Consider the following 24,740-nt stretch of genomic DNA (forward strand, 5'->3'; position numbering starts at 1 on the left):
CACCCACCCCCGTGCCGGAGGGAGGGAATCCGATTCCCGTTGTGGTCACCCCCGTGTCCGGGGACGATATGCCGCCTGAGCTGGCAGCACAATTAGCAGCGTGGTTGGGTAAAGATATTGAGGGCGCCACGGCTGTCGACGCGCAGGTGCTGATGAAGCAACTGCGTGAGTCACGGGAAGCAGCGAAGGTATCCACACCGGCTGCGGTAGTAGAGAAGCCACAGGGGACAGGTTCGGTCGCAGAGACGCCGTCCGGTTCAGGTAAGCGGCCATTGCCGATTGCAAGGGATGAGTCAGCACCTTCTCGTAGGGAAAGGGTGGGTCAGCATGTTCCCTTGGCTATTAAGGAGAAGATATGGGCGGGAGAATATGTGAACATTTTCTCGTTGCTTACTGATCACTATGAAATGGAGCATGTTAAGGGCCAGAAGGATCTCATGCATCCGAGTGTTTGGCGCGCAAAAATGGCCGCCTTTAAGGTGAACGAAAATATTGGCAATTGGGGCAAAGCGTGGGGGGTCTTTACATCGATCTTGGGGGAACGAAGGCCCGATCTGCTGCACGAATTGCCGATTTATCAGTCTCGAATCATGGGGTACTCGGTGTCACATGAGGGTAACCATTGGTTCTGCTATGATAATCTGTTTAGAAAGGCTAAAGAACATGATAAAAGCTTAACTTGGGATTGTTATGATTCTGTGTCTTGGGATAAAATGAAGGAGACTGGTATGTTGAAAGTGCCATTGGTGGGAAGTAACGTTGGCGAATCCTACCGCCAGTATGCGGGGACGCCCTTTCGATCAGGTACAGGTACCGACAATTACTCGAGGCCTGCCGGAAATTCAGGAAAAAGGGGGGTTTGTTGGAACTTCAACAGGGGTAAATGTACCAGGCCCCAGGGATCGTGCAAATTTAGGCACGAATGTAGTGGGTGTGGGCAAACATCCCATCCTGAGTCCACGTGCAGAGCCAAAACGGGTGATAACGGGGGTAGAGGAGGCGCCAAACAGGTCTAATATAGTCCGAGGGGCGCCTTTACCTACCCCGATTGATACCTTGGCGATGATTCCTTGGCTCAGTGAATACCCGGATCGTACTTCTGCTGGGGTGTTGCGGAATGGGTTTTCTTATGGTTTCCGCATCCCAGTGGGGGACTTTCAAGGTGCAACGAAATGTAAAAATCAGCTATCGGTCTTCCAGCATACGACCGTGGTACAGGATAAGATCAGGAAAGAGGTGACTCGAGGTCGAGTCGCCGGTCCGTTTAGTGTACCACCGGTTCCTAACTTTGTTTGTTCCCCCTTAGGTGTGGTCCCAAAGAAGGACCCGGGTGAGTTTCGGCTGATACACAATTTATCAGCCCCACGTGGTCTTTCCGTAAACGAAGCGATAGACCCGGAAGTGTGTTCGGTGCGGTACGCATCCTTCGATGAGGCCGTAGCCATTTTGAATCGCCTGGGGCCCGGGGCGCTGATGGCAAAATCTGATATCGAGTCAGCGTTCCGGTTGCTCCCGGTACATCCAGTCGATCAGCGTCTCCTAGGTTTCATGTTTCAGGGTCATTATTACATGGATAGGTGTATGCCGATGGGGTGCTCTATATCTTGTGCCTATTTCGAAAAATTCAGTACTTTTCTACAATGGGTCTTCACAAGGAAGACGGGTTTCCGAAATGTGATGCATTACCTTGATGATTTTTTGTTCCTGGGGGCAGCCGGGGATCCGGAATGTGGGCAGGCTTTGGCTCAATTTTGTGTTTTAATGAATCAGTTTGGCGTGCCATTGGCACCTGGTAAGACTGTGGGACCTTCCACTTGCCTCGAGTTTCTGGGGATCGAGTTGGATTCCGAGGAAGGGTGTTTTCGTTTACCTACCGAAAAAGTGTCAAAGTTTAGGACATCTCTGAAAATATGTATAAATGGATCCAAGGTTAAGCTGCATCAGTTACAGCAACTAGTTGGCCAGTTGAATTTTGCCCTGAGGGTTATACCAATGGCCCGCCCCTTTTCTCGTTCGATTGCTCAAGCCATGGTCGGCCTGAAGGAGGGCCATCATCGCACGAGGCTCTCGGCTGAGGTCCGCCAGGACATGCGCATTTGGTTGGCATTCTTGGCGGATTTCAATGGTCGAGTCGTCTGGAATAAATCAGCCGTGTCCTCTGATGAGCTGGGGCTGTGGACGGATTCGGCAGGGAGTATAGGTTTTGGTGCCATCTTCGGCACAAGATGGTCTGCACAAAAGTGGCCGACATGGTGGCATGACAGTGGGCTGACAAGTAACATTGCTTTCCTGGAACATTTCCCCATTTTAGTAGCCCTGAGAACTTGGCCCGAAGGGTTCATGGATCACTCTGTGGTATTCTGGTCTGACAATATGACCGTGGTCGAGTGTATCAATAGCCAGGCAGCACGATGCAAGTGGATTTTGAGACTACTCAAAGAAATTGTTTTACTGTGTATGCAACTGAATGTGTTATTCAAAGCAAGACATGTCCCAGGGGTAATGAACCAGGCAGCTGATGCACTGTCTCGTTTTCGTATGCAGGCTTTCTGGGGTTTTCTTCCCACAGCGGACCCGGAGCCGGCACCCTTTCCCGAAGCTCTCTGGTCTCTCGGTGCCCCGAACTTCGTAACCTCGTGGGAGAGAGTTTAGCACCCAGGACGAGGAAGGCATATGAAGGGGCGTTCCGGTCCTATTTGGCCTTTTTGGGGACTGATAGAGAGGAGCTTTGGGGCCAGGAAGAGTGGGTGGTGAATTTTCTGATGTCCTTACATCGGGTCGGGAAATCGGTGGCCACAGCTCAGAGGCATCGGGCTGCCATTTCCTTTGTTGCTAGGGCCCACGGGATCCTTGACCCGACAGCGTCTTTCGTTGTACAGAAAGCGCTACGAGGGTGGCAACGCCTTGAGGGTCGCAGAGTAGATGAAAGGCGCCCGATAGGTTTAGATAGGCTGGCCCAGTTGCTATCCAGACTCCCTGCTACGTGTTCATCTCAGTTTGAGACGGTGTTATTCCGAGCCGCTTTTACGCTGGCATTCCATGGGGCTATGCGGGTAAGCGAACTAGTGGCGAGGAACAAGCAGGATGTAACAGGAGGATTGTGCCTGGAGCACGTCCAGATCAGAGGGGAGACGATGACGGTCTCGTTTGTCAGGTCCAAAACCGATCAAAGTGGGATGGGTGACTGCATAATCATACGCAGGATTCCCGGGTCCTCCATGTGCCCGGTAAGGTGTCTAGAAGATTATTTAACACGAAGGGTGGCATCATGGGGGGGGACCTTGTTGAGACACGCTGACGCCACCCCACTGACAAAGTTTCAGTTTCAGCGGGTGCTTGCGATGTCGATTGCCGCTGCGGGCTTGAACCCGGGCGAGTTTGGGACCCATTCCTTTCGGATAGGGGCTGCTACAGAAGCTACAGCCAGGGGTCTGGATGTGGAACAAGTTAAACGGGTGGGGCGTTGGTCCTCCAATTGTTATAAAAGGTATGTGCGTTTGCACATGTTGTGAAGCTGTAACAATGTACTCACGCTTCTTGTTTTGTTTGGTTTTCAGTTGCGCAAGCCTACGAGGCGGGGCGGACTTTGCAGTCGACCCAACACCGGGCCAGCGGTCAGACATCACCGGCTGTGAAAAAGGAGGTGTGGGTCGTGGGCCACTCATACGTGAGACGTGCCGCAGACGTATTCAAGGCAGGTGATATGATTCACGTAGCTGGGGAATACGGGTACAGTGTGTCCTTCTACGGAAGAGGTGGTCTCTGTATTGACCAGTTTCAATCATATTTTGAGGGTTTGCTAGGGCGGACGAGGTCACCGCCGTCTGTAGTCATAGTACATCTTGGGGGTAATGATTTGGTCACCACTGGTAGACGACTTCTCCTTGAGGCGATGCTTTCCACTGTAAGTTGGTTAGCGAGGAGAGTTGCAGGGTGCACAATTGCATGGTCCCATATGATCCCACGAAAAGTGTGGCGGGGGGCTATTTCGGTTCCTGCTTTAAATCATTCTGTTAGAAAGCTTAATAATAAAGTGAGTAGGTTGTTCCGTTCCAAGACACTGCATTCTATTTCACATGGGTGTATTAATGATGACAGTATGTATGTGGGGGATGGAGTGCATTTGTCTCGGGTGGGGAATGAGTTACTCATAGGAGACTTCTTAGCATGGCTAAAAACGTTACACCATGACCTTTAGGTAGGAGTGTTGTGGGGGGTCCGGATAGCCGGTCAACTATCCGGCCTGTGGCGGTAAGGTCATGATCGGTGAGCACTAATTGGAAGATCCCTATGAGTGGGCGTCACCCAGCACGGATGGGAGCGCTCGGGGGAGGTGGCCATTGGCCCCTCAACGGGGAGGCGGTCCCTTCTAAGGATGGGTCGCCGAAAGAAAAGGAAAGGCGGTCAAGGCCCCTTCCTGGGTAGGAGGGGTTACAGCCCCCTCCTGGGGAATTTCCCGGGGCCAGGACGTCTGCGACGGCAGATGTGGTAAGTTGTGTGGGGTTTGGGGGGGGGTCTACGCTACCTTCTAGATACCTCACACGAGTCCTCGTACGACCTCTAAGTGGCGTCGAGTTTTATTGGGGCCCCCGTCAAGTCAAGGGAAATTGGTAATTGCACTTGAGGTACGCCTCTGGGCCGCCCCTCACAAGTGAGGGCGATATTTCTGGGTTAGGGATCTTGACACCGGTTACGACCTTGCCGTTGGCCCTTAAACGTTAGGATGTACAATTTCAAAATTTCAAGTAAATGTTTTGTAGGATGTTAGTTCGGCTAGGAGAACCTTTGTATTAGAGAATATGTTAAGGTTAGCCAAACATCGCAATGTGGTAATGAAATTGTACATAATATGAAACTGTTTATTTAATGTTTTAATTTTGTTTCATATTTTAATAAATACGGCCGGGAGGGTTACTCCCTCCCGTCTTCCAAAGACTTCAGAACTGTTTCCGGTTTCCCATCCTTGGGGATTGTGTTGAGAGGGGGTGGCGGGTATCTCAGCCATATGGAAAGGGGCGACCACTCGGTCCCCCCGAACGTATGGCGGAGTACCACGATCCCCCCGGGAAGCCATCTTGGGCGGGAGGCGCGTCTCGGCTGGTATGCCCGAAGCGGCGTAGCCGGGGCGCGCCTTTTCCCGCCCTAGAGTGGGTTGGCCTAGACACTGACGCGGCTGGCCACGCCCTAGGGGCAGGCAGGGGCGGGTTTACGCCCGCCCTGAAGACGGATAAAAGGAGAAGCAAGATCCGAAGGCATCCTCTTGTTCCTGTGCTCTGAAGCTGCACCTCCTCGCTGCACGTGAGCTCGAGACGGAACGAAGAGCCAATTTTGACCCACCCACCAGCCCCTGAGGACAGCAAGTGGTTTTTGAATAAAGTTGATGGATAACTCTGATTTTCGTTTACAGGTTGTGGTATTATCGTGATGTTTTGAGTATGTAATAAAGAATGGTCAATTTGTGTTAAGTTTCGTAAATAAGGAAATTCTGCTTTAGTGTTCATTGATAAGCATGCTTTTAATAAAAGTGTAGTTGCTACGGTCTTTTTAGTTTAGTCATTTAGTTAGCATTGTCGTATTTATTTTGGTCGGGCGGTAAGGTCATGATCGGTGAGCACTAATTGGAAGATCCCTATGAGTGGGCGTCACCCAGCACGGATGGGAGCGCTCGGGGGAGGTGGCCATTGGCCCCTCAACGGGGAGGCGGTCCCTTCTAAGGATGGGTCGCCGAAAGAAAAGGAAAGGCGGTCAAGGCCCCTTCCTGGGTAGGAGGGGTTACAGCCCCCTCCTGGGGAATTTCCCGGGGCCAGGACGTCTGCGACGGCAGATGTGGTAAGTTGTGTGGGGTTTGGGGGGGGGTCTACGCTACCTTCTAGATACCTCACACGAGTCCTCGTACGACCTCTAAGTGGCGTCGAGTTTTATTGGGGCCCCCGTCAAGTCAAGGGAAATTGGTAATTGCACTTGAGGTACGCCTCTGGGCCGCCCCTCACAAGTGAGGGCGATATTTCTGGGTTAGGGATCTTGACACCGGTTACGACCTTGCCGTTGGCCCTTAAACGTTAGGATGTACAATTTCAAAATTTCAAGTAAATGTTTTGTAGGATGTTAGTTCGGCTAGGAGAACCTTTGTATTAGAGAATATGTGAAGGTTAGCCAAACATCGCAATGTGGTAATGAAATTGTACATAATATGAAACTGTTTATTTAATGTTTTAATTTTGTTTCATATTTTAATAAATACGGCCGGGAGGGTTACTCCCTCCCGTCTTCCAAAGACTTCAGAACTGTTTCCGGTTTCCCATCCTTGGGGATTGTGTTGAGAGGGGGTGGCGGGTATCTCAGCCATATGATGGATTTACACTTTTTGTAATTATGTATACATTTGTGTGATTTTGCAGCAATGCCAGATTAAAACATAAAAGCAAATTATGTGAGTTTCGCACACACCTAAAGCAGAGACATTTTAAGGATTTTGGGGGGCCCCGGGCCAAGCATAATTTGGGGCCCCCTGCTCGGAACAGCTCGGAATTTTTATCCATTTTCAGCTCCTTCACACACTCAGCAATCATGGTCTGATCCTTCACAACACTCTTTGTTGACCCCGAAAACTTTAAAGGATCTCCAGTCCTTCATGGACCGCATTCAGTGCAAAGTATTTTAATACTTGCAAGATATTGGAATCAGGGACCCCTTTTACATATTGTGCGGGTGGTGCCATCATTTTTGTATTATGCCACTGTCAGAGACTGTCCTGAAAGCCTAATGACGGAGCCTCTAGAAAGGTGGAGGCTCTGAGCCAGAGACCACTTTGCCCATGCCTTTATACATCTCTGATCTAAAACAGACCCCACAACCAAGTAATGCAATTTCACCAATATTTTTTACATTGGAGTAATCACAGTAAATTGTGTATGCACTCTTCCTATTTTTGTAAGATTTTAGCTAGACTAGTATATTTGGATTATTTTTGTTTATTTTTTATCACTACTAATAGATTGTGGTTAGACTACTATATATTACTTGATCCTGGAATTGTTATATATATTTTAAACATATTTAACTTAAAATTATAGATTTTTTTTAAGGTATTGTCGTTTTTAAATATTTTTGATTGTGTTTTATTTTTAATTATTTATCACAGTTTGTACTTTTTTGTATTGTACAAATATTTATTGTGATGCAGTTTAAATATTATTGATCATGGTTTTAATAAATGTTAAATATGTTAATTTAATTTAACTTTATTTCTAAACTATTTTATAAATAATTAATGAGCATGGAAAGAGATGATCGACAAAGGAGTGTCGCTCTCTGCTGCCTTCCCAGATCCACGACAGCCCCCTTAGAGCCTCAATCAACTCAGCTACTAGACTCATTACAGGCTCCAAATGAAATTCGCACATCTCCCCTGTCCTTCGTGCCCTCAACTAGCTACCTCTCGAAGCCAGAATCCAATTGAAAATTGCCTGCATGACACACAAGGCACTGCACCACAAAAACCCAAAATATTTAGCGAAGGAATTAGTACCAACGGGTGGTATAAGAACTACTAGAAGTTCCAATAACCTTCTACTGAAAGCACAACAATTTTCCAAGAACAACACCTACAACCGAACCTTCTCAGGAATGGCCTCCAGGATATGGAATGACTTGCATCCTGACACGAGACTGAACCCCTCCACGACATTTTTCCAAAAAGAAGTGAAAGCAATCCTTTTGGCCAAATTCACTTGAAATATTTTGACATCCATGTATATATGTGCTTTTCTATATTAGCTACCTTTTCTGTATTTATCTAACTCACAGTATATTTATGCTTATGTCTACTACCTTTATCTGCCCCGTAAAGCGCTCTGTTGCCCGCAAGGGCCTTGTTCGCTCTATGCAAAGCACTCAAAATAAAATAAAAATAAAAACAAAGGGATTTTGAAAGGTAGGTTTGTGATGGATGTTTAGTAGCCTTCAAGTGATAATTTGATAAATCTGCAGAATATTGTGTGTAATGAGCACTATAAATTATAAGTCTAAGAAAACAGTGACTAACTCTATGGTTGCAGTCGATGGTGTGACCATCCTTGGATGAATTTGGATTTAGATGTTTCAAACCAATGTTAGGAAGGACTTCTAAGGGGCATATTATCAAAAAGCGTCAGTAAAATTATCATCACTTTAGCGGTGGCACTAAAGTGGCGATAATGGGCTTGATAATATGCCCTTGTGAATTCCCATAGAAGCCCAGGTTCCGGTGGGAACCTAGGCTTCAATTGGAATTTTAACTCCGTTCTTGATAATATGCCCCTAAATTTGGCCTAGTTCGAATGAATTTTCTTTTGATGTGACCAGAGGTACAGCTTGTTAATAATGAGGTAACTCATATTTTGTAGAGTGCCTTCAGGGTTTTTTTATTAGAAATGTTTTCCTGCTGTAAACCACGATGGACAACAGGATGAAGCTAGTGTCTACAGGAAAGTGAGATTTTTGAAGCAGTTGGGGTGTCACCCAGATTAGAGGATCATTGAATATCATTCAAGAAGAACTGAAATGGATGGTTGAAGAACTTTAAAAAAGTAATCAAAAAGAGCATATCTTTGGTTAGCAGGGCATTTTAAAAGGGCACATTAAGAGAACTGGCATGATCTCACCATACAACACTACACGATGGTTTGAGGGGCTTGCCTTTCATGCAATTAAGTGGTCATGTTCCACAAAGAAAACAAAACCATCCATGACTGTAGGGTAGGACGATTGACTACAGTGCTGTTGCAGGATGTGTGAATATAAAGGAAAAGGTGCAGGAAAAGTGTGCACAAAAAGGTAGGAAAATTTGGACATGACAGTACGGAACATGGAACATGTGAAATTAGCACAGGTCAAAATGCGAGACTCGCAGTATCTTTACTGCTGAGAGAGTTGAAGAAAGATTTGGATTTTTTGAGTGAGGGAAAAGCCTTACATAAAAAATCCATATCCAGAGTTGCTAAAGCAGTGAACAATTGGGTGTGGGAAAAATTGAGTTATGGAACTTTTGGAAGAAGGGTCTATAGAGTAAGCCCTTCAGTGACAGACATGTACTTCTAGCTTATATAAAGTTAGACTCGTGTTTGAAAGGTTGTGTGCTATACGTTTATGATACTCTTCATCTATGTTGAGAGAGCGCAAACTGACCAAAATGTAGAAATACATCACACTTACACGTAGTAAGCACAAATCATGAAGAGAAATGCCATGAGTGCTGGTAGTATCCAAAGTTATATTCTGAAATGTGTAGTTAATATAGAAGTTTAAATAGAAGTGGAACTAATACAGAAATGTGTGAAGTAATACAATTTTATTAAGCGTGATTATTCCTGAATCCATGTTGTGTAGCTGCTAAATGTAAGATGGCATATGGAAAGTTGAAATGTGGTAGGCCTCAGGGCCAGAGCAAGGCGGGAGGGGGAAGGTGATTAAAATTCACAATATGGATTGCACTAATGTTTAGTATTAATGAGTAGGCTTTTTGATTTATAGATGTGTTTACCGAAATCAGTAGAATATGAGTACTAACATGATAATAATTAAAGAAGAAGTTGAATGCTATAAAATGTAGTAGAGCTGGAAAGCTTTAAATGTTGATTTATACGTATTAGTTTGGGTCGAAGAATGTTGCAATGCGGTTGGAAAACCATGAGAATTGGGATTAGGCTGCAGATGTCTGTCTGGAAGAGAAAAGGGGGTATTCAATTATTAATATAATGAATAGAAGCTTGTTCAAGAAATGGACCAGACATGGAGGAGGGTTCCGGAATGTTTAAGGGGTATCAGCGGGCCGGAGACGAGTCTGAGAAGCAAGGTCGACTCTAACCACAAGGCCTCATCATGGAAACAGCCAGAAGCTACACCACGTGAGGGGCGTCTCATGAGGGGCGTCCTAAATGTTGTTGTATTTTTGTATTAGGGACAGCACCCCTGGGGGGAGTTAGAGCAGACGCCTGAGGATCCTTTAGAGAGCGGATGGGTAGGCAGAGAGGGGCCATGATTGGAGAACTATAGGTTTTCACCAAGAGTTCGAGAGTGAGTGGCTTCCCTTGGGAGTCATTCACTGCTGACACCTTTGATAGATTGAGACCTGGTTAAGTAGGGATACCATCTAGAGCAGGGTAGGGAAAGCCTAACCTGTATTTTCCTTCCGCCTGTAAATGAGTGATAGATTTCAATATGTGTCTATGCTAACGGCACTATTGTTTTTAGAACTGGTATTGATAGTTTCCGTTGTTCGTCTGAGGGCTTTCAGAGAACACGTGTACGTAGTTGGGCCCGTGTATCTGGTGAATCTCATCTTGAGATGCTTGTACCTGCAACTTATAATAAATCTTTGAAAGCTAGAAGTTGTTTGTGATCCTTTGAAGCAGAGTCCTTTACTGGGGGAACTAACTTGGTAAGAGATGCACTTTCTTTCCTCAATGACAGGCAAAAAAGATTCAGTCGGCCAGACCGGGGTTTTAGATCGATAGTGATAAGGTATTGATCAAAATCTCAACCCTTCCAGTTGGTAGCTATAGAGAATGGTTGCCTTCTTGAGGAAGGTGATCTAGGCCAGGTTAGATTACCCCAAGCCCCCTAGAGACCGATGATCGGAGGAACCGCCCGCGGAAGAAGGACCGGATGACGTGAGACAGAAAAGCAGCAGTATCGGTCGAGAGTGAGTATAAAGGGTCATGCGTGTTAAGATTGCGGTGTTTTGTATTGTATCTATGTTGTAATGTTTGGCGGAGTTGAATGACTGTAGAGAGACTGTGGAACAGGTTGTGAGCGCGCGCAACCGGTGGAAATCTTAGGCTCAAGGAGAGCTTAAGTGGTTCGGGTGTATCGGACACCCAGAAGTAATTGTTAACCAGGGTGAAGGGGGTCATGATGTACCAGTGACCACCCGAAGGACCAGATAGGGGGAGTGAGTGCGCGAGTAACAGACGCTGGTCGGAAGTTACTGTGTGCGTAAAGAACCTATCAGAGTGACGACAGACATCTCGTCAGTTGTGTTGATAATTACAGATAGACTGTGGACGTACAGTCGAGGGAAGTGACCGCTTGGTCGGAAGTAGTCATTTTTCGGAGTATGAATGGGACGCATGCATGACCGCGAGGAGAACTGAGAAAGGAGGGGTGCTGCTGCGAAGCGGAGACTAGTGACGTCAGAAAGTGCAGCGCTGGGATTGGCCGGCCGGGGAAAGACCGCGCTGCGATAGGCCAGCTAGCAAAGCCGCGCTAGGATTGGTGGATTGTCATCAGGAAGTAAATAGAGTATTCAAGCTGGAAATCTTGCGCATAATTATGAAGTGTTTTAAATGGTTAAAAGCGCTGTTTAAAAGAGAACGTAGTGGATCGTATGAAGGGGAAGAAGCCCCGCCGGAGGGTACGCCAGCTCATTACATGGGGGTAAATGTTGGGCTGCACACGATTCTGTGGATCTCAGAGTGGAGTAAGATGACAGATGGAAATGAGGAACTCACGTTCCCGAAGTACGGGACGTATAGATTAGAGGTGCTACATAGATTAAAAGCAATTATGACCTCTACGAGACCCTTGCCTAGACCAACTCAGTTCGAAGCCCTTAATGCATGGATTAGGGCAGCGCATGAAAAGAACATGAACAGACGACAAGAAAGAGTGAAACGCTCGGTAAGGGCAGTACAGGATGCCAAGTGGGATGAGGATGCTAAAAGATGGAGGGTGCATAACATGGAAGTAAACAAATTGTATCCAGTGTTAGAGATGCCAGGGAATAAAAGCCCCCTAGAAGAGGATGACGAGAGCGAGACAGAGGATAGCCTAATAAACAGATTATTGACAGACAGGCCGCCTCCGTATAACAGAGTGGAAGGAGATGCCGAGAAAGGGGGGGGCAATGCAGGAGAGCATGGGCCGCTTCCCAGTTCCGAATGGGATCCTGCCGCAAAGAAAGAGCTGTCCCAGCCTAGCCAAGTGCAACAGGTGGTCGGGAGGTTTGTGGTGCAAAGAGCGCCAGAAATGGAGTGTGCCACATCCTACGCGTTACCTGATGCACTACAGGTACCTGTTACCATAGGTCCTATAGTATCGATATATGACCCAGAAAGAGCTAGGGGGGAGGAACGAGTACGGAGGGACAGAGAAAGAGCAGAGATGGCAAGGAGGAATGATACGATCAACTCCCCAAGCCAGTTGCCGATACCAAGAGAGTGGAGCACCCCAGTACCCACGGCAGGGGATCTGGGGGACATTAGATACCCAGAGGATATGAGGGGACCAGGACGGAAATCCTTTCAAGAGTTAAACGAGTACATGAAGCAATGGGATGAGGCAGTTGGGGCTCACAAGAGCATCATAGCGGCGGAAGCGGAAAGAGAAAGGCAGGACAGCAGAGCCCGGACTCACTGCGGGGCTGAAGAGAGCAGTCCGGAGTGGGACGGGAGGGAGAAAGACAGTAGGAGAGGCACCCATTGGGCCCGGAGTGGAGGTAGATCAGACCTGGAAAACGGGGGGGTGTCTCGCCCACTATGTAGTGATGAAGATAGAAGGGCTCGGGAGTACAGAGACAGCTTTAAGTGTATCCACTGCGTGCCAGACAATAGAGAGCAGAGTGGGAGTTGCGAAAGGCCGCACCATAGTCCCTGTGATGACGGACATGAGCGCAGCCCAGGGAATATGGGAAACCAAGAAGGATCGTATCAGATACTGAGTGATACAAGGCCAAGAGGGGATGGGGACCGAAGGGAGAATAACAGGGAGTCCTACTGTGAGAAAAGAGGAGAGAACGGACAGAGTAAGATAGGGGGTAACAGGCCTGTGTTCCATCACCTTCCAAGATCGGATGGCCGAGCATGGGATCTGGAGAGATGGGAACAAGAGAGAGCACTCCCCAACTCTCCCGAACCCAAACGAAGGGCCCGGAGTTGGGATGGGAGAGACACCTGTGAACCTCCCTCGAAGGAGATATTACGAGCAGAAATAAAAGCCAAAAGGCTCGATGTCTCCAGCTTAAAGTCAGATCTGGATGACATGGTAGATGGTACCCTGCCCTTAGAAAGAATAGACATGTATGAGCAGGGTGAAATTCTGTTCATGGCAAAGGACGTAACTCGAAAGGCGAGAGCAACCCATGAGAAATTAGTGGAACTAGCAGGCAAGTACATGGTAGACCTGTCAAGAACCAAAGCCTTACAGGGCAACCACAGGCTACATTACACAGACCGAGACCTAGATGAGAGGCGAACCATCGGATTGAAAACACACATAAGGGAACTGATCACTGGAATAAGGACATGGAGGGCCCTAGATAAGTGGGAAGAGAGGTGGTCCAAGAGAGGGACCGTCAGGAGAAGCACACTTATGATGACACCAGGAGGACAGCAGGGAGTAGAGACATACCCTTTGAGGGAAGTCGCAAATGGGACCTATGTCCACGTCCCTTGGAGTAGGGGGGATTTAGCTGCTTTTACCACCTCTTTCCCCAAATTGCGGGAAAACCCAGTGGAGTGGTATAAGCAAGTTGAGAGATTCGTAAAAATCTCAAAGGTCTTATGGATAGATTTGAACACGCTGTTTGACATAGTAGTGCCAGGAGATTTGTGGACCGCATGCAAGGTTAGCGCTGAGTGGCCCACCATAGAGCCCGAGAGAGATGCTAAGACTAATGGGCCGTCCGAGAGTGTGATGGCAAAGTTCGAGAGAGTAATGACTTGGCTGAAAGATAAAGTGCCAATGCAAGACATAGATTGGGTAAAAATTGACCGAACCAGACAGGAACCCAAAGAGACAGTTCACGAATACTATGAGAGATTGCTGAAGGCGTTCAAACAGTATAGCGGTCTGGATGTAATGGATCCAAAGGACATAGGGCAGTTTGTGTCCAAATTCGTCTTGGGTCTGAGACCGGATATTAGTTTAATGATACAGCAACACTTGATCTGTTGGCAAAATAAACCCCTAGACGAAATACTGAGGTATGCCAGGTACTGCTGTGATGAGATAGACTCCAAGGCTAAGAAACTAAAGGAGAAACTGATGGTGGTACAGATGCAGGCAGCAGGGAAGGGGGGACAGCAGCAACAGCAACCGGGAACAGGTACTGGAGGAAAGAAACAGTACAGTCAGAACAAGGACAATGGGGAGAACTCCACCTTTAGGCCCAGGATAGATATAACTGCCTTAAAGAAAACAACTAGGTGCCACCAGTGTAACGAGGTGGGACATTGGAAACGCGAGTGTCCCTATAATGTTGAGATAGGAGACGAAGAGGTAGGAGAGGAAGCGACCCAGAGTGCGCCTGCAAGAGGGGTAACGCAGTACCAGGGAAAGGTGCTCAAGGGGGGGGGGCCACCTCCCCGAGCTCAGTTCCCACAGCCACCCAGATTAGGGACTATGGGTAAGACCTATAGACAGATGCCACTGTTTGTCGGGGGAGAGGAATGTTATTATGTGGACCCACTAACTGGACAGAGGGTAGAAAGGGATGACTGCACCCTCGGGGCAGCTCTGGAGGTAGATCAGAGGGGACCCTACGTTGAGGCCGAAGTGGCAGGGTTCCCCACGACCTTTCTAGTGGACACAGGAGCCACCAGATCCACGATCAGGTCAGCCGCAGTGCCAGGCCTGCCTATGTCTGGAGAGACCATACAAGTGGTGGGGGTCGCTAACAGGAGAATGACCAGTCCTCTGACGGAACCCGTGCAGGTGAAAATAGGGAAGTACAGTGATGAGCACCAGTTTGTGGTTTGCGATTCTAGTCCTGTATGTCTGTTAGGAAGAGACCTTTTATGCAAATTGAACTGCACTATATATTGTACACCGCAAGGAGTGGAGGTACTGACAAATGATGATGATGCTGACTTTAAAGTCGCCAACTCCAGAATATGTGTGGAACTGTATCCCACTTTGACAGTAGACGAGCTCCCCTGGGATCTGAGAGAGACCGTTGCTCCAGAAGTATGGGATTTCACTGGGGAAGAGATTGGGTTGGTGAAGGGAGTAGACCCAGTGAAAATTGTAGTGAAACCACATGCTGAGTTCCCAAGAACCCCTCAGTATAAATTGACCCCAGAAACGATTGCAGGCATACAACCCGTGATTGAGTCCATGATTAAGCAGGGAATACTAAAGGAAATCGTGGGTAGTCCATGTAACTCCCCGATTATGGGTCTGCAGAAACCAAATGGGAAATTCCGGATAGTGCAGGACCTCAGAAAGATTAATAACATAGTCGTTTCGTGTTGTCCAGTGGTACCAAATCCATCAGTGATACTGTTTCAGATACCGTTCCAAGCAGAATGGTTCACTGTAATTGATCTTTGCCAGGCTTTCTTTTCGATCCCTTTGGACGAAGAAAGCCATTTTCTTTTCGCATTTAAGCTGGAAGGTCGCGTCCTAACATGGTGTCGTATTCCTCAGGGGTATACAGAGAGCCCATCGATCTTCAACCAGCTCCTGAAGAGAAATCTTGAAAGTCTAGTACTGCCCCAGAGGTCAGTTCTGGTCCAGTACATAGACGACCTCCTTGTGGCGTCAGAGACAGAGGAAGCTTGCAGGGAAGACTCTATTGCTTTGTTAAACCATCTAGCCGAAAATGGGCATAAGGTGTCCCCGGGAAAATTGCAGTACTGCCTGACAGAGGTACAGTACTTGGGACACAGAATTGAGAAGGGGAAACGGAAGGTGTCACCAGACAGGATAGAGGCCATCATGAAGATGAATGCGCCTAAAACGCAGAGAGAAGTCAGGATGTTTCTAGGAATGGTGGGATATTGCCGACAGTGGATCGCAAACTTTTCGCTGAAAGCAAAGCCCTTACAAAAACTGACGCACAAGGAGGTGAGTGATCCGGTACCATGGGACAAAGACTGTTTGATGGCGTTCCTGCAGCTGAGAGAGGACTTGTGTCGTGCTCCGGCTCTGGGAATGCCAGATTACGATAAACCATTCTTGCTCTATTGCTGTGAGAGAGAGGGATGCGCGCTGTCTGTGTTAGTCCAAATCCATGGGAATGCCCGTAGACCAGTCGCGTATTTCTCGGCTACTTTAGACCCAGTAGCCGCAGCGTTGCCCGGATGTCTCAAATCCGTTGCCGCAACAGGTGTCAGCATTGAGAGGTGTGAGAACATTGTAATGGGGCACCCGTTAGAGGTGCATGTGCCCCACTCTGTTGAATTGTTGATGACCAGGACCAAAACCCAGCATCTGACGAATAGCAGGCTCACGCGCTATGAGCAAGTTATTCTTGCTGCAGAGAACGTGACCCTCAGGAGATGCTCTGTTTTGAACCCTGCCACCTTGATGCCACTTCCAAACGATATTGAGGGTGATGATGAATGTACGGACCATGACTGCCTCGATGTGACTGAACTATGCACCAAACCAAGACCCGACATCGTAGATGAGCCACTGACCGACCCCGATGAAATTTTCTTTGTCGATGGCTCATGTGTAAGAGACGAAGTTGGGCAGTTAAGAGCAGCTTACGCTGTTTGTACAATTACTGGAGTAGTGGAAGCTGGATGCCTGGAAGGAGTACACTCCGCTCAGGTAGCCGAGATTATTGCCCTGACGCGTGCCTGCCTGGCAAGCAATCAAATCCGAGTCACCATATACACTGACAGTCAATATGGTTACGGGGTAGTTCATGATTACGGGCAGTTGTGGTCTCAAAGAGGTTTCATGACCTCTTCAGGCTCTCCCATTCGCAATGGAGAGTTTGTGCGCCTGTTGTTAGAGGCATTGCAATGTCCAGCGGGTATCGCAGTTGTGAAGTGTACCGCACATACCAGAAATATGGACTTCGTGTCACAAGGCAATAGATATGCCGACGAAGTCGCACGGTATTGCGCGGAAACAGGGTACTCTTTCACCGAGGCGGAAGTGGGTGGAATAAATGTAAGGACTGAATTAGCTATGATATTGGAAACTGTTGATACTTGGGACGAACTGAAGGAGATGCAAGAAAATGCTCCTGACTGTGAAAAAGAAACATGGCAAAAGGCAGGATGTGTAGTGGGGGAGGCCCATTTCTGGGTTTCAGCAGATGGCAGAGCAGTGTTGCCCAATGAGATGGTGAGCCCAATGGCCCGACAAATACATGGTCCTGTCCACTTAGGAAGAGATGCTATGCTGAGAGTGTTTAGACAGACCTGGTACAACCCCAAGTTCAGAGTAGCAGCCGAAGCAGTGTGCCAGCGTTGTGTGACGTGCCAGCAGTTGAATGTAGGGAAAAAGACACCAGTTGCACTGAGCCACATAGGGAGGTCAGGAGGTCCATTTAACCGAATGCAGATAGATTTTATTGAAATGCCAAGGTGCAGCCGCCTCCGTTATATCTTGGTGGTTGTTTGCGTTTTCTCCAGATGGGTTGAGGCATATCCTACACGCAGGTGCGACACCCTCACAGTAGCTAAGATATTGCTTAGGGAACTTATCCCGCGCTTCGGGGTGCCGGCCTCTTTGGAATCAGATAGGGGAACGCATTTCAACAGCTCGCTTGTGAAAATGATTTGTGCAGCTTTAAATATAGATCAAAAACTACATTGCAGTTATCGACCAGAAGCTTCAGGAATTGTGGAGCAGATAAATGGCACCATCAAGGCCAGAATTGCGAAGGTGTGTTCATCAACATCCTTGAGTTGGCCTGATGCGCTGCCATTGGTCCTTATGAGCCTCCGTAGTACCCCGGATAGGAGAACTGGTTTGTCTCCTCATGAGGTACTGATGGGAAGAGCAATGAGGTTACCTTCTGTCCCAACTGCTGCATTGATTAGCATCACAGATGATATGATCCTGGACTATTGTAAGGGGCTGTCTGACGCCATTCATTCTGTGTCCCTTCAGGTGCAGGCTGCCGAGGTACCATCGTGCCAGGACCCTTGTCATGACTTGCTTCCTGGGGACTGGGTCCTGGTGAAAAAGCACGTGAGAAGCAGCTGCTTGGATGTTCGTTGGCGTGGGCCCTTCCAGATCATCCTGACCACAAACACGGCCGTGAAGGTGGGAGGCCTGCCCAATTGGATCCACGCGTCGCACACGCGGAGAGTTCCAGCACCTCTGGAAGAAACAGCTCCTCTCTCGGATAGACGTCCAGCAACGGACCGAGAAGCCATAGAGGGGGCTAGCCAAGCTGTAGAGGTGCCAGCGGAAGCAGGGAACGAGTCTGACCAAGCTGAGGACGGTCAGTACAACAGCGAGACAGACGACGCTACTGAAGGGGAAAGTAGCTGGGAGTACGAGTCAGACGCTGATAGGTCTGACAGAGAGCGTGAACAAACGAGAAGAAGACGCAGTAGAAGGGTACGCGGAGAAGCTGATTGGCCGCAGAGAAGGAGCTCTAGCCTAAGGTCAACTCTGGAGAGAACCCTTCCTCCGATATCAGAAGACTGAGACCCAGAAGACGGTGCTCAGGGCGCTGAAGCACCGGAGTTGAGGAGGTCAAGAAGAGTGCGGGTGCCTAACAGAAGATACTCCACCCCTGAGTGGACATATCTGGCGACAGATGGCTTCGAAACCAGTGACAGGGAGGATCAGAGCGGTGGTGGTGTCCAGTTCTGAGCCCATCGTAACAGTGGAGATACGACTGTTAGTACCCGGAGTAGAACAAGAAGGGTCACTGACATTCATGCTCCCTCGTCCTCCCCGCCTCAGCAAGATAAAGGACATGTTTCTCACAGAATTGCAATTCCCTGATTTTGGTACAAAGATATCAGCCGCAGAAGAGCACAATCTTCGTCTGGAAATATTGAATTTTGCTGTCGAAGCTGCAGGCGAGCGCCTGATAGTGGATGCTTAAAAAGACTTTGTAAATAAGCGTGAAGAAAAGAAGATTACCTAGCGCCTAGGAAGCAGAGAATCTTAGGGACTTTCCCTGAGTTGATGGAGAAGGGCTAGGGTTGTCTATATTGAACTAAAAGGAACTTTGGCGGAAAAGGTTGTCAGCTTCCAGTTGCGTGGTTCTCAAGACAAAAGGAGTAAAGAGACTGTAAAGGAAAGAAGGAAAGAAAGGAACTTTGTGCAGAGTTACGAGAGAGCCACACTATCTGACGAAATGGAGGCTGGTACCCAGAACCGCAGAGCGAAATGTATAATAGGTACACTAATAGTAGGAGTGATAATATTAATAGCTTTAGTAGTGATTGTCTCCTATGTAAAGGGACGTGAGGAAGAGGCGAAGGTAACGGATGTGAAATCTGTAGAGGCGCTTACACCCACCGTTGCTGGTGGGAAAGGGGAAAACACACAAGAGAAAGCGTTATTAGCTGCAGAAGCCCGCAGGTTACACGTAGATGAGTCCCAAGGTGACTTTAGGTCAAATGCTTATGCAAAATTATTGTATGAATATGTGGATGCCATGGAGGTCAAGGACTGCTATGTCTGCATGCAGTTGCCGGCATCTGTAGATGAAGGCATTCAATATCATCACCTCCCGCTGACATATGGCATTACATGTAGCTTATTGCTTAGTATATTTTATGGGAGAGATAGTTTTGAATACTATTTCTCCAATTATGACTCAGTGCTACCAGAAGTCCCAAATTATAAGCAGATGAACAAATGGGACTACTGGAAGAGTGAAGACAGATTGGCCAAGTTCTTCATTCCTTGGATTACATTAGACACTTCACATGCCCGCAGAAATAACCTGACATGTAAGGTGTCAGAGGTCGAGAAAAAGTTCATAGGGCAGGTGGATGATCGGAATAGGAGACAAAAGATTTTGAAAAATCAGGACAAGGGAAAACAGATTGGACCGATGAAGAAAAGGTACACAAAAGAAAGGGTAGTAGTGGTCCAATAGCTTTAGATAGAACGCAGAGAGGAAAGTTATGTCTTCATAGAGCCAAAACATATTATGAAAATGTATACGTGGGAGAAGTTAGCTGTGAACATGCTTTCAATTTAGAGTACTACACCAAGGACTTCCTGAAGGGAATGCAAGTGATTCCAAATGTATATTTCGTATGTGGAAGAAATGCTTACGTGAAGCTACCTGATAATTGGTATGGCTCATGTTACTTGGCAATTATCTTCCCTAAAATATACCATGCCCAAGACTTAGAGATCATCGAGGGCAAGACATCATCGAGGGGAAGGAGAGATGTAGGAGGTGTAGAAATGGTTGGAGATGTCTTTGGAGCTGTGTTCCCTTTTCTAGGATTAATTCTTAATGATGTTAAAATTAGACGACTAGCAACAGTCGTAGACAGGTTGTCTGCCAGTACTGCTCAGTCCTTAATGCTGGTAGAAGGAGAGATGCAATCGATAAGGGCTATGGTTCTTCAGAACCGTCTTGCCTTAGATGTCCTATTAGCAAAAGAGGGCGGAGTCTGTAAGGCTTTGAAGGTCCAAGAATGTTGTACTTACATTCCAGACAATTCGAAGCCCCTTGAAAAGGTTATTAGGAACATAACTGATATTCACAAGGAGATCGAAGACCTGAGCAGAGAAAATGTCTGGGAAAAGGTGGGCCAAGGGATAAGTGACGCTGGAGGTTGGCTCACCACCTTAGGCAAAAGTTTTGTGTGGAAAATACTAAAACCTATCATCATAATATTGATCTGTGGGATCGTGTTGTGGGGATTGGTGAGGGTATTCAAATGGTACAGATCAAGAAGGTCAGAGAGGGCTCGGAGAAAACAGCTGCAGAGATTGGCTGCCATACAAGATAGTCAGTACCGGAGTCTGAGGGCTTTGGAAACACAGAAACGAGTTATGCTAGCAATCACTGCAGTTTGAATATTAATGATGACCCCGAGAGGTCATCAAAGGGGGGAACTGAGAGAGCGCAAACTGACGAAAAATGTAGAAATACATCACACTTACACGTAGTAAGCACAAATCATGAAGAGAAATGCCATGAGTGCTGGTAGTATCCAAAGTTATATTCTGAAATGTGTAGTTAATATAGAAGTTTAAATAGAAGTGGAACTAATACAGAAATGTGTGAAGTAATACAATTTTATTAAGCGTGATTATTCCTGAATCCATGTTGTGTAGCTGCTAAATGTAAGATGGCATATGGAAAGTTGAAATGTGGTAGGCCTCAGGGCCAGAGCAAGGCGGGAGGGGGAAGGTGATTAAAATTCACAATATGGATTGCACTAATGTTTAGTATTAATGAGTAGGCTTTTTGATTTATAGATGTGTTTACCGAAATCAGTAGAATATGAGTACTAACATGATAATAATTAAAGAAGAAGTTGAATGCTATAAAATGTAGTAGAGCTGGAAAGCTTTAAATGTTGATTTATACGTATTAGTTTGGGTCGAAGAATGTTGCAATGCGGTTGGAAAACCATGAGAATTGGGATTAGGCTGCAGATGTCTGTCTGGAAGAGAAAAGGGGGTATTCAATTATTAATATAATGAATAGAAGCTTGTTCAAGAAATGGACCAGACATGGAGGAGGGTTCCGGAATGTTTAAGGGGTATCAGCGGGCCGGAGACGAGTCTGAGAAGCAAGGTCGACTCTAACCACAAGGCCTCATCATGGAAACAGCCAGAAGCTACACCACGTGAGGGGCGTCTCATGAGGGGCGTCCTAAATGTTGTTGTATTTTTGTATTAGGGACAGCACCCCTGGGGGGAGTTAGAGCAGACGCCTGAGGATCCTTTAGAGAGCGGATGGGTAGGCAGAGAGGGGCCATGATTGGAGAACTATAGGTTTTCACCAAGAGTTCGAGAGTGAGTGGCTTCCCTTGGGAGTCATTCACTGCTGACACCTTTGATAGATTGAGACCTGGTTAAGTAGGGATACCATCTAGAGCAGGGTAGGGAAAGCCTAACCTGTATTTTCCTTCCGCCTGTAAATGAGTGATAGATTTCAATATGTGTCTATGCTAACGGCACTATTGTTTTTAGAACTGGTATTGATAGTTTCCGTTGTTCGTCTGAGGGCTTTCAGAGAACACGTGTACGTAGTTGGGCCCGTGTATCTGGTGAATCTCATCTTGAGATGCTTGTACCTGCAACTTATAATAAATCTTTGAAAGCTAGAAGTTGTTTGTGATCCTTTGAAGCAGAGTCCTTTACTGGGGGAACTAACTTGGTAAGAGATGCACTTTCTTTCCTCAATGACAGGCAATAAAGATTCAGTCGGCCAGACCGGGGTTTTAGATCGATAGTGATAAGGTATTGATCAAAATCTCAACCCTTCCAGTGTCTTCGTTTAGCAATGGTGTTATCAATTTATATTTTGGAGAATTAATAGACCGACAATGGTTTGAGTGGTTTGTTCACTGTTGGGTGAGGGTATCATGTATTATTGAATATAATGATTAATTAACAACCAGTTTCCAGACTTGTCACGGCCCTTTATGGAAAGACAGCTATTCGTGCTATAAAATAAAATATTTCACCTTGTAAGGAAGCCCAGCATTCCCTTGAGTGCCCAAAACTTACAAGTATTTCAGCGACACAATTTTAGCACAAATAAAATATTATGTGGTTTCGCTTTTGCTGTTAAAATTCTGTCTGTAATTTATGCGAACTGGACAACCCAAAACATTCCCTTTTGACATGCAATCAGTTTGTCATTGATTCAGGTTGGACAATGGGGTGAAGACTATAATCAAAGCAATGTGCCTGTTTTATGAAAAGTAAGATTCCTACAGCCTTTAGATCTACTTAAACAACTCGATTAAATATAGCTTGCTCTGTTTCCTAAACTTTATTTTTACTTTGAGACTGATTTTGATATCATTCTTTTCTTGAAATATATTTAATCTTTCTGTCATAAGAAGTACAGTGGCAAGGGTTATGATATATTTATAATTAATGAACTCTGTTCTAAAAAATTATTTGTATTGCAAAGGTGTGAGACATTGAATGTTAAAAGTTTGCTAAGGGATTACTGCCAATTCAATATATTTCTTCATCCAACCTGGACACGCAGGTCAGGCAGTTAGCCATTTCCGCCTAGATTTAGTTATACTTTATGTTGAGTTATGTTATGTTATAAATATGTATTAAGAGCACGTATACCAGCGGTGTCTTGGCGCTGAATAACGCAAACTGGTGCAAAGTGTTTTGGCGATTTGCTTCCAAGCACAAAACTTGATTTGCACTGGAGAGTAGCCCTCAAGTAATGCCAAGTAATGTAGACTTTGCGCTTCTTTGAGGTACTTTGCACGAAGGGAGTGCTCCATGGGTGGTACACGGCCATTTTAGAGGCACATCGCTATCTAATAGCATGAATAAAATACTCTTCAGAGATAGGTTTGGATCATTGGTTAATTATCTGCAAACTTTTCTAAACTGAGATGTGCAACATTGCACAGCACACGTACTGAGTGATGGAAATTGTGAAACATGTCAAAATATAGTATTTTCTAATGAAGGGTACTGTTCCACTATGGTGCAAGGTTGTGTGCATGCTGCAAAAAAACATTAAAGTGCTCCATTGCAACGGGAGAGAGAAACTGTACAATATCTTAGTAGATACGTCTCTGTCCTGCTCTCGCCCTTCCGTGTAACTCAGTGAAGCAAGTTTGGCTCCGGTGTTGCATTGTGTGAGTTCTTAGTGATTTTGCCCCAGCATCCCTAGCAACCACCATCAGATGGAACAACCAAGCAGAGCAGAAAAAGACTGCAATCAGTCGTGAAATGATGGATGCTCTTCAATTAGATCAATTAAAAAAGTTGATGGTGTAATTTTGGACTCGCTTTTCGGCATTTCATTGATAGTGCTGGTGAAATTTTCCACCAAAATTTGAACTAACTTTCAGAGCAAAATTAACTTTTTCTTAATGGTCAGCTGGTATAAATTCCCATTTTGCAAGTGTCAAGCTGCAAACTAGTATTGCAAAACTGCGCTTTCTCCAACTCAATCTGCGTAATCTGAAAACATAGGGGCAAAATGTTACCAGCTGTATTAAAATATAAGTAACCAAGCTCCCAAATGTGCACATTTATGAACTTATGGTGGACTCCCTGCAGCAGGTAGGATACAAGTGCTGCTGTTATTTCAAATAATCTGATAAGATAGTGATAAACACTCAGGATCGGGGATTGGGTTCAGGGTCCTAAATAAGGGAAAGGGTCCCTATATGGCATCCAACACAGAGGTGAAATCAGCATATTAAGTAAATAAGGGTCAGATTGACATAGCTTTGTGTTTGCGATGACCTAATTGCAAATTTTTGTGATTCACTAATAGGTAATCACAAACAGCTATGTACTAAAGTGTGTATTACACTATGATTCCCTGTCGGTCGCAAATAGATCTACCTCATTTATATTCATGAGATATGTCACAATTTGTGACTCATTTGCAATCGCAAAAGTCACAGGGATGGTGGCCTGCTAGGGTCAGCAGACCGCCATGTCTGTGATTGCTTTTAAATAAAGCAATGTCTTGTTTTTGTTAATGCAACCTATTGTTCTTAAAGGAAAATGGGACACGTTTCAAAACCAAACTTTTTATTATTATTTTTTAAGAGTAAGCAGTGGTCCATGGAACCACTGTCTGCACTTAAAAAACTTTTCTTCAGCATTCACAGAGGGGTAAGGGGTCCCTCTGTGAATGGATTACCACCTACTTCAAGTAGGTGGTAAATTGTGAAAATGTTGTGACCGCGTTTTGGTCTTAAAAAATTCACAAATACCACTGTGAGTCCATACTAGGAAGGAATGCACTTAGCACGCCTCTTCCTATTGCCAAATTGCTAACCCATTTTGCGATTCGGTACTCATTTACTGAGTTGCAAAATAGGGTTTTGTACGTCCAAAAAGTCTTTATTGCAGTCGTA

This window comes from Lissotriton vulgaris, chromosome 6 (assembly GCF_964263255.1).
Source record: "Lissotriton vulgaris chromosome 6, aLisVul1.2, whole genome shotgun sequence".
Classification (NCBI taxonomy): domain Eukaryota; kingdom Metazoa; phylum Chordata; class Amphibia; order Caudata; family Salamandridae; genus Lissotriton; species Lissotriton vulgaris.